The sequence below is a fragment of the Clarias gariepinus genome, chromosome 1 (genome assembly GCF_024256425.1).
Source record: "Clarias gariepinus isolate MV-2021 ecotype Netherlands chromosome 1, CGAR_prim_01v2, whole genome shotgun sequence".
In the NCBI taxonomy this organism is placed as follows: domain Eukaryota; kingdom Metazoa; phylum Chordata; class Actinopteri; order Siluriformes; family Clariidae; genus Clarias; species Clarias gariepinus.
The window spans coordinates 38,773,064-38,789,684 of NC_071100.1; positions in this window are offsets into that span (position 1 = coordinate 38,773,064).

A 16,621-nucleotide genomic window follows, 5' to 3' on the forward strand; every position below is an offset into this window, starting at 1 on the left:
TCTTATCAGATGACGTCACTCGACCGAGGTTATAAAAGCCAAAAATTTTGCTTCACAACCGGCAACATGACAAGATGTTTCCCATAGGATCTTCACGCAGCATCTCGTTCCTGCCTTTTCAGGGAACAGGGTTACAGCAAAGTAACCTGAGACGTTTTGTCTGGTCAACTTTATTTCATTTGTAAATATACATCCTTTTCTGTCATTCAGACCTGCCACACATTCCAAAAATTGGAATGTTTTGACAGGAGCAATTTAGGGTTAATGATCAGGTAAATTGGTTAAATAATGATGCGATTTCAAACAGGCAGTGTCAACAGGTCATTGTAATTATGATTCGGTACAAAAGCAGCATCCAATAAAGGTCTAGTCCTTTAAGAGCAAAGATGGGTCAAGGATGGCCAGTTGACAAAGTTATTCAAATGTTTAAAAATTGTTTAAAAAATTTTCCTTAAAAAAAAGAGATAAAAAGACATTTGGATATTTCACCTTCAACAATGCATAACATAATTAAAATATTCAAGGAATCTGGAGGAATTTCAGTGTGTAAAGAACATGGGCGCAAGCCTAAGCTGAACAACCGTGATATCCGATCCCTCAGGCGTCATTCATCTATCACCACATAGGCTCAGGACTACTTTGGCAAACCTTTGTCAAGTAACACAATACGTTAAATCCACAAATGTCAGTTAAAACAGTACTGTGCCAAAATGAAGCCCTATGTTAACATTAGAAGTGCCGCGCCAGTGTCACCTACGTTAAACGCGATTCACCGGTCATATGATCGCCTATTGTTTTAAATAGGAAGCTGTCGCTGACACACAATAATTGCTAAATGGCGCTTTCACCCAAAGCAAATAGTTTATCTACAAGATCAATTTGCACTCGGACAATGTGCCATTCATTCCAGCGTTGATAATCAGCGGTATCTTTTTTTCATATTCAACTGCGAAAACCTACTACAGAGTCTCTAAGGGAAGTCACTAAGTCTCTACTTAATTTTATACCGTTTTGAGATAATTCCTTAGTTCGTTCATTCTATTTAAAGCTTCTGAGGTTCTTGGATGTTTTTTTAGTGTGACAGTGCTGTGGATGGAGCAGGATTTGTGGAACACACACCCAGCGCCTGCACACACAAATGGAAACACTTATCTGTCGGGATTTTTTTTTTTTTTTGGTAAAGTTAAAGTGCAGGTTAATTTGTTTTATTTTTACTTTATATTTTGTATTAATTATTTTCATGTATTTATTTTTTTGGGCTGTAGAACGAATAACGTAAGTCTCCATTATTTCTTATGGGAAAATTAAGTTTGGTTTACAAGTGTTTTGGAATACGAGCCTGCTTCCGGAATAAATTGTGCTCGTAACCCGAGGTTCCACTGTATTTTGTTAGTTTATATTTAAAATTTTTATAACAGTACAAGAAGATAACAATTTGGTCTGTGCAGTTAGTGCCCTTATAGAGAATAAATAAATGAGTAACAACTTCCAACCCCCTCTCAAGAGAGTGCCATAGTCCATTGTTAGTTTTAATGATTTGGCTGAAACTAATTATCACTAAGTACCCTAACACCATTGATCATGAGTTTCAGCTGAAACTAATTCTATACATGTAACAGGAAATGTAGATGCAGATTTTTCGATAAAACTGCAGACATACCCCCCTAAAATGCAACAAACAAATATAAAGTCTATTCGCTTAATACAACGCGACAGCGCTCTTTGAGGTTAACACCCGCAGACCCCTAGTTACTGTAATCCCTCTTCTTACCTTTCATTCACGATAGTTGTGAAGTCATTACATTGTTTTCACGATAATTAAAAAAAAATAATAAATAAATCACCAAAATCTGTTATTTATCAAGGGGTGCCTAAACTTTTGCATAAAACTGTACTGTATATATTCATTAAAACATGTTTTCTTCTCTAGTGCACAATTTTTTCACAGATATTTCTAAGTATTTATAAGAGGTATTGAATAAGCTGGGTTGTTACCTGTAGGATCAATTTTGCTGAAAAGGTTGGCTTTGCAACTGCAATAAACATAAAAATGAAAAATGTATTTTTAAAACAATTATGAATTAATACACTTTCCAACACCTCCACAATCCTCTTTATAACTAAACCAATTGTGAATAGAGTTTCATTATTCTTTAACAATAGCATTTGAAATAGAGAACAGAAATATGTCTTTAACCTGTGTTACTACTTCCATTATTTAAATTTCAGATCAGTAGGGTGGTTTCCTTCCTTGTGGTCTAAGTAGTTTATTATTGTTTCCTTGCCGAGTACAAATAGCAAAGTCATCACCTTGTCATTTTATATTTTTAGCTATAAAATGTTACTGCCAGACTGAAGACTGATTGTGATGCCAATGGATGACCTTAAACAGGGTTTTACGCATGGGTGGCACCATAGACACACAGACACGAGGTAAGGTCTTATGGAAAAGAAGTGATTCTATTTGGAAAAGTGGGGAAGAGGTTTAAGGAGGGAGGACAGAAAAAAGTTAAGGAAAGTAATGAGGGTATGCACATGCTGGTCTGGAGGCAGTACCATGCTGGCATGCGGGCATGAGGCTGGCGACCAATAGCAGCAGGCAGAGTGGGCCCGCATACCCAGTGGCACAGTCTTTTCTTTTCATGGCGGTCCCCTACGCAGGGATCAAATAATGGCATTCAGTTCTACTGTATGCCTTTGAAGTCCTTTGGGTGCATGCCATCACTCCGCTCTCATGCCACTCTCTGTAATTAAGCGTCTGCCACGCAACTCTACTCCATAGGCCTCTGGGACCTCAAGCTAAACTCCCCACCTGTTTTTTTCTAATGCAAAATAACCTTTTCTGCGACCCTGCCCCTTTGCACACAGTTGTGTAAGCACATTGCAAATATCCTAATATCCTAATCCTAATATCCCTTAAATGTATTCAAAAGCCCCTATGTACACTAAAATGCACATTCATTTTGTCATTTTATTGCATGCATACAGTAAACACATGAACTAACCAACTAATCTTTTCTTGCACCCAGACCAGAAATGTGTCTAATTAGGGCTCTCAATACTACGGTATTCAAGCCAGACAAAGCAATCCAAATTCACTGGGATAGTAGTAGTGAACAAGTACTATTACCTGCATGTGTTTTAAAAAGGCCTATTGAAAACATTTCCTGATCATTACCAAGAAAACTGATGTATTTTTTTAAATAAACTTTGTCTCTTTTGTGTCTTCAATACTGACACAAGATTGGCACCTGATTGTGTGGGGGAAAATTGAATGTACTGTAATTATAAAAAAAAATAAGGTTTTTACATTTCTAAACATATGTTAATGCTACTACTACTAATACTTATTATTATTATTATTATTATTATTATTATTATTATTATTATTATTATTAATCTTTTCTCACCCCTCACCAAACAGTGCTGAGAGGCTCTGCTCCATGATGCATGTTTACGCACAAATGCATAGCAGTGTCCTCTATAAGAGATCCATATCATCTTTGGTTCAACATCAATTATGCAATGACACACACCAGGGTACTGCATTGGTGGACTTGGAGCAATTTCTGTTAAGATAATAAAGGGAATGTATTTAAATAATCAACAGTGTATACATGTTTCCTGTGTATTGTTTTGATTTGCGGAAAAAATAAAGAATATGGACTGTATTACTAAATTAATGTAATTCACTCATGTCATTTTTGTTTTCTCTTGAATTTAGCTCATCTGTTGATTTTTTACACAAACTGTAGGATGTTTCATTGCAGTAGGCAGTTTTTCGTTTTCCCTCCATATCCACATAATCACAGGGGCAGTTGATTTTTACCCCAATTTTTTTAATTCAGCTCCCAGTTATCAATCCAGAGAAAGTATCCATCTCTCTGCACACAAAGAAATATAATAAATATTTTTTCTTCTTGATAATTGTGAAAAAGATTAGCAGAAGTTTTCTTCATCCATTGCATTCAGTATTTTTATTTTTTTCGTGCCATACCTCTGCACTGTTAAGGCCAATCCATAAAAGTTTTCCATGTTTTGCAGCCTGCAGTTCAATGTAAGATTGATCAAAGACATCCTGACTACTTGCCAGATGTGCACCCTCTAACTCACAATGCAGCTTGGCTTCACTTCAGGTCAAATTTTTTGCAAGATCATGTACGAATCAGTGACATGGTGGTGTAGTGGTTAGCACTGTTGCCTTGCACATCCATGGTCTTGGTATCAATTCCTGGCCAGGCTCGATTCTCATCTCTGTGCGCATGAAGTTTGCATGGAGATTGTTCTCCCTGTGCCAGTGAAATATGGGGTCCCACAAGGGTCAGTTTTAGGACCTCTGCTGTTCTCAATATACATGCTTCCCTTGGGAAACATCATTAGAAGGCATGGGATTAGTTTCCATTGTTATGCTGATGATACCCAATTATATATCTCAACAAAACCAGACGAAATACCCAAGTTGTCTAGGTTAACCGAGTGTGTCCAGGACATAAAAGATAACTTTCTTTTACTAAATTCAGATAAGACAGAGATATTACTCATCGGCCCAAAAACCAGCACACAACAGCTTTCACAATTTAGCCTGCGTTTAGAAGGATGTACTGTTACTACCAGCTCAACAGGAAAAAACCTGGGCGTAATATTAGACAGTAACTTGTCTTTTGAAAATCATATTTCCAATATCACAAAAACAGCCTTTTTCCATCTTAGAAATATTGCCAAACTTAGGAGTATCCTATCCGTATCTGATGCAGAAAAGCTAGTTCATGCATTCATGACCTCCAGACTGGATATTGTAATGCATTACTAGGTGGTTGTCCTGCATCCTCAATAAACAAGCTACAGTTAGTCCAAAATGCAGCCCCCAGGGTTCTCACTAGATCCAGAAAATATGATCATATAACACCTATATTATCATCCCTGCACTGGCTACCTGTTCAGTTTAGAATTAATTACAAAATAGTGTTACTTACATAAAGGCTTTAAATGGTTTAGCTCCCACATACTTAACCAGTCTTCTGACACGCTACAATCCACCACGCTCCTTAAGATCACAAAACTCCGGATTTCTGGTAATTCCCAGAATTTTAAAATCTACAAAAGGGGGCAGGGCATTCTCATATTTAGCTCCAAAACTTTGGAATAGCCTTCCAGACAGTGTTCGGGGAGCAGACACGGTTTCACAATTCAAAAGTAGACTCAAGAAGCATCTACAACTTAACAAAAATATAAACGCAACACCTTTGCTTCTGCTCCGATTTTTCATGAGATGGACTTAAAGATCTAAAATTCATTCCAGATACACAATATTACCATTTCTCTCAAACATTGTTCACAAATCAGTCTAAATGTGTGATAGTGAGCACTTCTGCTTTGCTGAGATAATCCATTCCACCTCACAGGTGTGCCACATCAAGATGCTGATCTGACATCATGAGTAGTGCACAGGTGTACCTTATACTGCCCACAATAAAAGGCCACCCTGGAATGTGCAGTTTTTTGCTTTATTGGGGGTCTGGGGACTCAGAACCGGTCAGTATCTGGTGTGACCACCATTTGCCTCATGCAGTGCAACACATCTTCTTCGCATAGAGTTTATCAGATTGTCAATTGTGGCCTGTGGAATGTTGGTCCACTCCTCTTCAATGGCTGTGCGAAGTTGTTGGATGTTAGTGGGAACTGGTACACGCTGTCGTATACGCCGGTCAAGCACATCCCAAACATGCTCAACAGGTGACATGTCCGGTGAGTATGCTGGCCATGCAAGAACTGGGACATTTTCAGCTTTCAAGAACTGTGTACAGATCCTTGCAACCTGGGCCCGTGCATCTTGCTGAAACATGAGGTAATGTTCATGGATGTATGGCACAACAAAGGGCCTCAGGATCTCATCACGGTATCTCTGTGCATTCAAAATGCCATCAATAAAATGTACCTGTGTTCTTCGTCCATAACAGATACCTGCCCATACCGTAACCCCACCACCACCATGGGCCACTCGATCCACAACATTGACATTAGCAAAGCGCTCACCCACACGACGCCACACACGCTGTCTGCCATCTGCCCTGAACAATGTAAACCGAGATTTATCCGTGAAGAAAACACCTCTAGACTCAGACGAGCTAGACTCAGGTCAAGACCCCGATGAGGATGACGAGCATGCAGTTGAGCTTCCCTGAGACGGTTTCTGACAGTTTGTGCAGAAATTGTTTGGTTATGCAAACCAATTGTTTCAGCAGCTATCTGAGTGGCTGGTCTTAGACGATCTTGGAGGTGAACCTGCTGGATGTGGAGGTCCTGGGCTAGTGTGGTTACACGTGGTCTGCGGTTGTGAAGCCGGTTGGATGTACTGCCATATTCTCTGAAACGCCTTTGGAGACGGCTTATGGTGGACAAATGAACATTCAATGCACGAGCAACAGATCTGGTTGACATTCCTGCTGTCAGCATGCCAATTGCACGCTCCCTCAATGCTTGTGGCATCTGTGGCATTTTGCTGTGAGACAAAACTGCACATTCCAGGGTGGCCTTTTATTGTGGGCAGTATAAGGTACACCTGTGCACTACTCATGATGTCAGATCAGCATCTTGATGTGGCACACCTGTGAGGTGGGATGGATTATCTCAGCAAAGCAGAAGTGCTCACTATCACACATTTATACTGATTTGTGAACAATGTTTGAGAGAAATGGTAATATTGTGTATCTGGAATGAATATTAGATCTTTAAGTCCATCTCATGAAAAATCGGAGCAGAAACAAGGGTGTTGCGTTTATATTTTTGTTGAGTGTATTTAATCTGGCATACGCGTAACTCATCCCATAACCTCATACTCCAGTACACCTATCCTGAATGGCAACTATGCTAATTCTCTTCATCTTTTCTGTATTTTTCTACCCATCCCAAGGCATCTGGAGATTGTGCCAGCTTTAGTAGACAAAGGCCAACCCTGCGAGGTTTCTGAGGCATCCAGAGAAGGACCAGCTTCAGCTAGATTCTGCTTTATGATGGCTGGAGCTACACATCCTGCTCCTGTGCCTTCAGTGACCCAGACCCCATCTGCCCTCTGCACCTACTGACTCCTTGTGCTGAACTAGACTTCATGTTAATCTACACAACTTCTGTTATATTAAACTTTCACCTGCACAACACACATGATGTTATTTCTATCAGTTATCACCCAGATGAGGATGGGTTCCCTGATTGAGTTTGGTTCCTCCCAAGGTTTCTTCCTATTGCCATCTCAGGGAGTTTTTCCTTGCCACTGTCGCCATCACCCTTGGCTTGCTCATCAGAGACATTTAATTCATCATTCATTCATCTAATTATTATCTAGACACATTTTTCTCACACATACACACTTCCAAATATTTTCTTTTCTAAAAAAAAAAATAAAAACTTTCATTTTTGTAAAGCTGCTTTGAGACAATGACCATTGTTAAAAGGGCTATATAAAATAAAATTGAATTGAATTGCTTGGTGGGTTTTCTCCCACAGTTCAAAGAGGTTAGGCTAATTGGCGTTCCCAAATTGCCCATAGTGTGTGAGTGTGTGTGTGTGCCCTGCGATGGATTGGCCCCCCCTTTCCAGGGTGTACACTGCCTCGTGCCTTACGCCTCCTGGGATAGGCTACAGGTCCCTGTGACCCTGAATACAGAATAAAGCAGTATAGAAGATGAGTGAGTGAGTGAGACCTTGATATGGTTCAAAGCAAATGCTGTCTGTTGTTCCATGTATTGTCCTGGCTCTTGCCTTCTTGCTTTCTCGACAGTGTTAGAGAAATAGATTCTCCCAGAAGGAACTGTAGCACAACATATCACATCTTCCACTGCAAGTGTATCATCTTTCTGCTGTTGTGTCATTACTGTAAAATTAATTAGGATCATGTCATTTTTATATAAGGAACTATGATTTCTTTTCTTCAAAACCTATAGTTTCTTCGCAATTTCTTTATTTGGTATTACTTTGCTGACTAGAATTAAAAATGCTTGTTTTTAGACAAAAGTTATTATAATGTCATAAACAAGACAACTTACCTGGATGAGCAAAGCAGTGTGATACATTAAGCAAGAGCACAAGAACAGCAGTTAATTTCATCCACTTTCTGTGCATTATATTTTGCAGCCTTACACAAGCCAATTACTGTGTCAAACTTGCCATTGTTCAACTTTCACTATGTCACTTTGATACTCTTTTTTTAGCAGACCACACACCAACTCGTGACTGGTTTTATCATAAAACCATTACAATTCAGAGATTAGATATTGTTTAATATAGTGGCGTGATGGATTCAAGCGCAGAATTAGGCCGGTGATTCCGAGTGACAGATGAAATGTTTCATGATAGTGCTTGTGTGGGGCAGACTGAGCCGGCCGAGTTGATTAAAGAGTAGGGGCGGGTTAAGCCCTGTGCTGTGGCGTGAGCAGAGAGTCTCGCTGGAATGCCGAAGCGCGCGTAAGAGCTCTGTGTGCAACGTGGGCCTGGGAGGAATGCTGAAGCGCCGTGAGTCGGAGAGCGCGCCTTGTGTGTCCTGAGCAGGAATGCGAAAGTGCAAAGAGCCGGCGAGGAAGTTGTGTGTGCAGCGCGACTCGCGCAGTGTTGCAGAGACGTGGAAAGCTGGCGAGAGGATGGAGATGTCGCACAGGTTGGTGGCGGGTTTCAGAAGCTTATTCGTGGTCGAAGGCGAGCGAGGTTCAGAGCCAGAGAGACAAGAGAAAGTCCGTGATCCGAATTCGTAGTCGTTGTAGAAAATCCAAAGGTTGATAACAAAAGTCTGTGAGCGTGGAATCCAAACGTAAGACAAGGACAGGGTCGAGAAACAGACGAAGCGTGTTCGGTAACAGGTAGTCAAGACATGAAATTAACGCTGGAGAATTGGGCTATCAAAAGGCACACAATAATCTGGCGACATGGTGGTGTCATGGCATGGTTTAAATAGGTATGATGGGTGATAACTTATAGTGAACAGGTGTGTGGAGAGCGGCGAGTGAGGCGGTAAGAGATATGAGGTGGTTGGAGGAATGGACGGGGCTGTGGCTTGACGTGTCGTGACAGTTTTTTTGTTTTTTTTTGTTTTTGAGGGGGAAAGTGTTCATTATTTAAGTTGGCAGAGTGAGATCCTGAGGGAGAACAAAGGACGCGACGGAAAGCGGCAGCCCCAAGGGAAATTAGCCTAGCGTCAGAAACAGTCTGAGAGCCCGTGCACACCACTGCCCGGCATCCTGCTCGTCAACGTCCGGTCAATGGGGAACAAACTTGATAACTTTAGGGCCAGGGTAAAGTTCCCGATAGACATTCGGCCATCCAGCTGGCCATGTTTTTCTCGGTTCACTGCAGGGACAGGACACGGGACTCAGAGAAATCATAGGGAGGCGGCATGTGTTTAATTGTGAACAACAGCTGGTGCAACAGCATGAGCGTTGTTCCCCTCACACGCTCCTGCAGACCCAACCTGGAACTACTGTCCATCAAATGTTATCCTTTTTACATTCCTCTGGAATTTACATCGGTCAAAATCAGCGCTGTTTATATTCCACCACAAGTGGACACGTTTACTACCTTATGCAAGCTGCATGAGGCACTCGCAAAGCACCAAATGCGACACCGGGACACTGCGCTTATTGTGGCGGGAGACTTTAACAACGCTAACCTTAAACGCGTAGTGACAAACTTTCATCAGCGCATCACCTGCCCCACCAGTGGCGAAAGGACACTGAATCATTGCTATACAACAGTCAAGGATGGCTACAAGGCACAATCTCGCGTTTGGAAAATCCAAACATGCCATCTCCCTCATGCCAAAATACAAACAAAGGCTCATACAGGAAGTCTTGGTTCAGAGAGAGGTCGCGCGCTGGACGAACCAATTGATGGCCGCGCTACAGGACGCACTTATTGATGCCAACTGGGACATGTTCTGAAACAGCTCTGATGACATCAACATGTTTTTTGAAGCGTTTGTGCGATTCGTTGGGAAACTAGCGGATGATATCATGGAAAAAATGAGCATCAGAATGTTTTCCAATCATAAGCCGTGGGTGAATAAAACCATCCGCGAAGCTCTGAGATCACAGCTGCCTATAACGTGGGACTTGCGTCGGGAGTCATGGACCCATACAAGGCTGCTTCATACAACGTTCGTAGGCGGTGAAAGAGGTAAAGCAATGCTATGTGAGAAAATTAGTCACAGCTCCAACAGAGTGACTCGAGGAGCCTGTGGCAAGGACTAAGGACAACTGTGGACTACAAAGCACCGATCCAAACATCCGATATGACGAACGCGGACATGGCTCTGGCAAACTAACTGAGCACCTTCAATGCTCGCTTCGAGGCTGCAGCTAAAGATGCTAGCAATGTTAATGCTAGTGTACACCAGGAAAGCAGCAGGACCAGATGGCATCTTAGGTCGAGTCCTCAGAACCTATGCAGACCAGCTAGCACATGTGTTCACAGAGATATTCAACCTCTCTTTATCTTAGTCGGTGATCCCCACATGCTTTAAGGAGTCCATCATTGTTTTTGTCCCAAAAAAAAAAACATCTTGCTTCCCTCAATGACTATTGCCCTGTAGCCCTCACCTCAGTACTGATGAAGTGCTTTGAACGGCTGGTCAGGGACTTCATAATTTCTTCACTACCTGACACATTACAGTTTGCTTACTGTCCAAACCACGCTACAGATGATGCCATCTCTCATCTCTTCCATACATCACTCATTTACCTGGACATTAGAAGGGGGAATTATGTTAAAATGCTCTTTGTGGACTACAGCTCAGCATTTAATCCCATAATTTCCTCCACACACTTACCACCAAGCTGGAGCACTTGGGACTTAGCTCATCTGTCAGTGGATTCAATTTCCTAACTACAACCTGGTTTGGAAACAGCACCATGCTCAACAGAGGGTGGTGCGATCACTTAGCGCATGATCCACACAGAGCTTCCTGACCTGCACTTAATCTACAGCAAGCGGTGCTGGACCAAGGGCAGGAAGATCAGGAAAGCGATTCCACTCTTTGAAGGCCAACACAGTGAGACTGAGGTGGAGCCTTTCCCACAGGCGATACTGTCTCTCAATCAGTACACCACACAGGACTAAATCATTTTTAAACATGCACAATTATGACATTGTCTCTTGGCACTCATTCTGGACATTCATGGACACTTATGGATACTGCACACCTGAACATTTGTGAAGTAGCACTTCAACAATCATGTGAATAAAAACAGACTTTTTTTTTAAAGACTTTTATTTTTCTTGTTGATTCTGCTTGAGAAACACTCACATGAAAGGTGCACATTTTATAAGTATAAGTTGGACTAACAATGTTTGTATATTAATGTATGTTTCTTTGTCTTACCAGTTCCTGGAGTCAACTATTTGTCCTTCTGAAGGGGTGGAGTTGGTCTATTAAGTATATTTAGGCTTCCAAAATCATCAATGTGAAAATATTGGATGATTGTGATAAAATAATATCAATTACTAAAGGTGAAGGTTGTTTAAAATACTTTCTGTATATCAATAAATTCTCTGTAATATGTAAAATGTTGTCTTGTATTATGAACATGTTTTTTTTTTATTAGTGGTTTCCCTTTTCCATTTTTTTTTTCTTTATTTAAATTTTTAGACTTTTCTTTCTATTTTTGGATTTTATTTGTTGGACTTTGGTCCTTGTGAACCTTTTTGCAAAAACCTGTGGCACAGTGAAATATTTGTACTTGGACATTGTTGGAGTCTTTGCCTTCTCTCTTCACAGCCCGTAGCCTTGTATTGACTATTTTACCACAACATTCATGCACATTTACATATTTATATTTCATTTCTCGGCTCATTGCACACAAGTCACTTTAAATTAGACACTTTATGCATATTTGCACACCCCCAGTCATTTTTATTCACACTAAAATTATGACAAAGAACATAAACGTTTGTAAATATTCTGGTGAGATCCTGAAGAAAAAAGGAGCGGAATACAGAGAGGTGTCCGTCCAGAGACGAATCGAGAGGTGTTGGCTCGAGTTAGGGCGAAATGGGAAAGGAGAGAGAGAGAGAGAGAGAGAGAGAGAGAGAGAGAGAGAGAGAGACAGAAGAAATGAGAAGGTGAGCTAAGTTTTATTTTTCTATATTGTACAGAATCTTTTCTTTTCCATATTTGTACTGCTAAGTTTTCTTATATTTTTCCTTATATTGTATATTTTTGTTCTCTATAGACATATATTATCATCATAGCTAAAAGAAAAGCTCATCGAATCACAGTGGACAAACAGAGCAACTCTTCTACGCAACTTTAAAATTTTCCAAGACTGCAACAGCCAAGTAAGAGGAAAAATGCTAAGCTTCATTATACCAATCTATCACAAAGGTGGATAGAACCACTGCTGGCAGCTCTTCATTCTCTCTCTTCTGAGCCATATGGTCACAAAAACCAGGTAGCTTAGCTGCTTACTCTGTGATGGAATCAGCTCTTTTCTATACCAGTTCAGGTTGTGTTCTTCAACGAACCGGGATTCACTCATCTGGTGAGACATGAGATAAAGACACCACCAGGTATAATTGTTCAACGGTGCCCCTACACTCGTATTAACCAAGGGTTACTAGTAGGTTGCCTCTTACCCCGATGTGAAGCAGAGGCTGGTGCACAATTTGGCAATGCAGATGGCCTTGTTAGCACACATTTTTTTCTTCACCCTGGACAAGCTCATAGCTGAGGAGGGGTGCTGTCACGACAGGCCTAAATTCAGCGCCTCTTACCGCTTCTACAGTATTGTGAGTAGCTGATCTAAAACACATTACATCTATTCTATGTCTGTGCAATTCCAAAGTTTTACCATGCTGGAAACTCTCCCACATAGGGTACGCCTCCAAGGAAGGGTCAGCACCTTTTTCAGTCACCTTCGTATGTTCTTCAGTTTCAGCCACTGTCCATCCTCGAACCTCTTTCAGTCACTTACTCATCACATAAATATTCATGCATTGTATTATACATTGTACTTTGGTGTTCTTACACTGGTGTTCATTTGTTCATTTCAGTTCACATTTGTGACGTGTCATTTCAATTCAGGCGGCAATAGCTGAAATGTAACAAATTTTTAATTACAGCACTAATTGGTTAATAAAAACCTTATCTTCCTTATCCCTCAACAAAATAGTGGGGTTAGTTAAATTTTATTTAAGTTAGTTATCTTAAGCATTGTTTTAAAGCACTTTAATGAACACAGTCCAAGATGGCGATAGAAAGACATGCCTTTTATTGGATATAAATTCATGCTGTTTCCAAAGACGTCAAAATGAGCTCGAAAACCTCCATTAAATATTTTTTAAATATAATTTTTTTTTTGTTTTTTTGTTGTTCGTGGCCCACCTCAAAAGCAAACTCTTACTGGCCATATCTCAGCAACTTTACATTATACTGTAATAAACATGGTATCAAAATAGAGCTTATTGGAATTCACACACAGGAATCTGACCTGTGTGTGAATTCCAATAACACTTCAAATCTTTAAGAAGATTTTTGGGACACATTTACCTGGTTTGAAATGGTTTTCTTGGTTCACTTAGTTTCAAGCATTGTTTTGAAAAGTCAAACAGTGAGTTCTCATACCAGTGTGGCACACATCTGTACTGAGACATACTCACAGACTTAAGCACTATCTAGAAGTTGCATAACTTTCTCATGCAGGGCAGAATCTTGTTAAAATGAAGTGTCATTTGTGTACTATTCTGACCCTGAATTAAAGTGCTATTCTTGAGTAATACAGGACAAAATTTAAGTGCAATATTAAATCCAGTGCAACAGTGGCAGTTTGATAGGTCTAAAATGTGTTATGGTGAAATTAGTTTGTTCAGTAAAAACATTTCAAGAGGAGCCAGTGTAATTATTGAACAAAGATTATCTAAAGAATAGATGTATTTAAGCATAAAATTGTGACTAAGCTTTAATTCCTTAAGTGTAACTCAGTTTACCTTTCAAACCATGGCATGTTTTCTCTTTTTTTTTAAGGGGGAGGGTTTCGTGATTTTCTCCCTAGTTTTGTCGTGGCCAATTCCTCCCCGTCACTAGGGGGCTCCCACATTAAGGATACTACTATCATTCAGCCGGGAGGGCCGAAGACTATCAAGAGTTTCCTCCGAACCGCATCTTTTCAAACTGCTTGCTCATGCACCGTTCGGGGCGGAGTAACACACTCGGAGGAAAGCGCTAGCCGCTCCTTTTGCGTGCGCGAGCTCACAGATGCCCCTGATTGGCTGTAGAGCCATGATTAATGTGGGAGCGCTAAGTACGTCTCATCCCTCCCCTCTGAGAAAGCTCGGCCAATCAGCTCTCTCTAGGCCTCCAGCTGTGAGAGGTACCAGCATCACCCGGGCATGTTTTCTCTAAAGGAAAAAACACCAGCATTATTTTATATATTCAATCAATTGATTCGATTGAAAATTGAATTTAACAAAGCAAACAAAGCACATTACAAGCCTTTTATTAGATAATTTATATGATCTAATCAACACATGTGGGTGTGGGATCTAACTGTTTTCATTTTTTAAATAATCATGTAGAAAAACAAATCTCTCACTCACTCATTCACTCATTGTCTATACCGCTTTATCCCTTAATTAGGGTTGCAGGGGACCTGAAGCCTATCCCAGGAGACTTAGGGCACGAGGCAGGGTACACCCTGGAAATCCATCGAAGACAGACATGCTCATTCACACACTCACACACTAGTTCCCACACTATGGGCAATTTGGGAAAAATAAAAAAGCCATGAAAGACCATAAACAGCAATCATTTAAACCCTTGGTGAAAAATAATTAGTGTAGAGCTATGTTTATTAGAGTAAGAGCATTTCCACACACACACAATGCAGTGAGAACTCAGGGGTTTGGGACTGAAAGCGGTTTAGCAGGCAGAGGCGCAGTCACCCAGACACATGGTTGCCAGGTTGGGATTGGTTTGCATGTTCACTCTGGGCTCAAAGTGTTTAAAGCACGTAGTAACACATCAATCCTCTGTAAGAGTGGAGTCAACCCAAGAGGGTATAGAGTCCTTGGTAAGGATGAATGCACTGAAAGGATATACTGTAGAGTTATATTTAAGCCTATCTATTTTAATTTCAGAGACGTGTGGGATTAATAAGTATTAATATATAAATATTTATTGGGCAGCTCGAGGCGCAGGCCACTTCCAGGTTTTCATCTGGCTTCCAGATCACTACTGTACCTCAACAACCCCCACTGGTGCCCAAAACTTGACTATCCACTCCACAGCTGAATGTGGCCGAGCCTGAGGGATGCAATGCCTTTTTCTGCAGTGGAATGACATGGTCCTTTTGGCCATGTATATTCAAGGGCTCTCCGAGGAGCAAGAGGTTGAGCTAGCCATATGTGATCCCTCCACAGGATCTGGAGGAGTTATATAGGCTAGCTGTCCGGGTAGCTAAACACCTTCGTGAGTATCAGGCCGGAGGCTCTGACAGATCCAGGCAGCAAACTTCTGCTTCACCCATTCTAGCACCTAGCTGATCACCCCCCCGGCTATACTGTAAGTGCACAAAGCCTTAAATCTGCCCATAGAAACAGAGCCTGAGGCTTCACATCCTGCCTCTGGAGCTAGGCGTCACCAGGCTTGCCCCTCTGCGTAACGGTTCATGGGGTCCCACTTGCAGGGACACTTGTGGCAATTCAAGCCACAAACGGGGTCACCCCTATAGGGAGGGGTCAGTCTTGACCCGAAAGTCATGACCCCATCATGCAGGTCTTCTTCCCAGCTACGCTCTCAGTCCAAAGACCCCGACTGCAGGCACTAATTGATTCAGGGGCCATGGGAAATTTCATTAATATGAGGCTAGCCAAGGCACTGGGCATTCCAGTTAGTCACACTATGGCTTAGAGGTCACGCCAAGCAAATCTTGTTTTTGGTAACCCTGTCACCAGAACAGAGAGTAGTGCTGAGGTTCCCCGGCTACAACATCACAACCCCAGACCTATTTCATTTTAAACTAGAGGTGTCGGTGCGACCCTAAACTGCCCAACCCCCAGTCCCAGCATCTCCTGCCAAAGTACCCCTTCTAACTGCCCTACTGGAATGGAAAGGAAGTATCCTCCAAGGGAGAGCCTCATGAGCATCCTCCCCAAAGACCTTTCAACTCGGTAGATGCACGTCCAAGGCCCAACAATACATCCCCCCATACACCCCCCAGAAGACAGCATGGGGTACCCCCATGGAGGCCAAGTGGAGGACCACCAGGCTTGGTGCCAGGTAACTGGGTGACTGAGCACTCCCCACTCGGCAAACACTGGACCATGAACTCATTAAAGAGTTCTTCAGGGTGCAAATTGACTCTTAAACGTCGGGAGCCATCTGTGTGGGGCAGACCGCACAAAGATACTCTGCGCTGATACTCTGCATGATCACCCAGACACATGGTCATCAGGCGTCAGAACAATCAGTGCAAACATGCTGCACTTGGCAGCATGTCTATTTAAGGCCCCAGATACCTGTGCACGTCATACTGTATGATCATTTGGTAAAAGTAAACGTCATTAGGTAAAAATAGGGTATCAAGTTTCAAGCTCACAGTAGCTTTCTTTCTCTCTCTTTCTCTCTCTCTCTCAGACATACACA